This window comes from Physeter macrocephalus, chromosome 8, assembly GCF_002837175.3.
Source record: "Physeter macrocephalus isolate SW-GA chromosome 8, ASM283717v5, whole genome shotgun sequence".
NCBI classification, from domain to species: Eukaryota; Metazoa; Chordata; class Mammalia; order Artiodactyla; family Physeteridae; genus Physeter; species Physeter macrocephalus.
In genome coordinates, this window is record NC_041221.1 from 69,465,927 (window position 1) to 69,467,048 (window position 1,122).

Consider the following 1,122-nt stretch of genomic DNA (forward strand, 5'->3'; position numbering starts at 1 on the left):
TAGATATGCCCTTATCATTCGAGCTCCCAAATATATGATGCAAACATTGCAAGAACTGAAGGGAGAAACAGCAAACCAACAATAGGAATAGACTTCAATACCCTACTTTCAGTTATAGATAGAACAACCAGACAGAAGATCAGTAAGGAAACAGAGGACTTGAAAAACACTATGAAACAATCAGACCTACTAAGCATAGAACACTCCACCTAACAACAGCAAAATACACATTCTTCTCAAGTGCACATGGAACATTCTTCAAAATAGACCGACATGTTAAGCAACAAAATAAATCTTAAATTTGAGAAGAAATTTTAAGAAAAAATCATGTAAGTACCTTCTCTGATCACAGTGGAATCAAGCTAGAAATCAATAGCAGAAGAAAAACAGGAAAATCCACAAAAATGCGGATATTCAACAATACATCCTTAAACAACCAATGGGGTATGAAAACATGGATGCAGCAAAATCAGTACTAAAAGGGAAGTTTATAATGGTAAATGCTTACATTAAAAAAGATGAAAGCTCTCAAATCAACCTAATCTTACACCTCAAGGGACTAGAAAAAGAACAAACTAAACTCAAAGTTAGCAGAAGGAAGCAAATAGTAAAGATTAGAGCAGAGATAAATGAAACAGAGAATAGAAACACAATAGGAAAGGGGACTTCCCTGGTGGTCCAGTGGTTAGGACTCCATGCTCCCAATGCAGGGGGCCCAGGTTCGATCTCTGGTCAGGGAACTAAGATCCCACATACCACAACTAAGCCCATGCACCGCAACTACTGAGCCTGCGCGCTCTAGAGCATGCACATCACAACTAAAGAAGCCCGTGCACTGCAACTAGAGAAGCCCGCGTGCCACAACGAAGACCCAAGGCAGCCAAAGTAAATAAATAAATTTATATATTAAAAAAAGAAACACAGTAGGAAAAAAGTCAATGAAACCATGAGTTGGTTTTTTTTTTAAAGATCAATGAAATTGACAAACCTTAACTACACTAAGGAAAAAAAAAGATCCAAGTGGCTAAAATTAGAAATGTAAGAGGAGACATTACAACTAGTGCCACAGAAATAAAAAGGATCATAAGATAACTATGAACAAATATATACCAACAAATTCAA

The 1,122-nt window shown here is 36.8% G+C and overlaps 1 non-coding gene across 1 annotated transcript; it reads left to right on the forward strand.

Moving 5' to 3' along the window:
* The first annotated feature begins 667 nt into the window (after positions 1-667).
* TRNAW-CCA (transfer RNA tryptophan (anticodon CCA)) lies at positions 668-740 on the forward strand. The gene has a single exon. It is a non-coding gene; the product is annotated as a tRNA-Trp (tRNA).
* Positions 741-1,122: the final 382 nt, after the last annotated feature.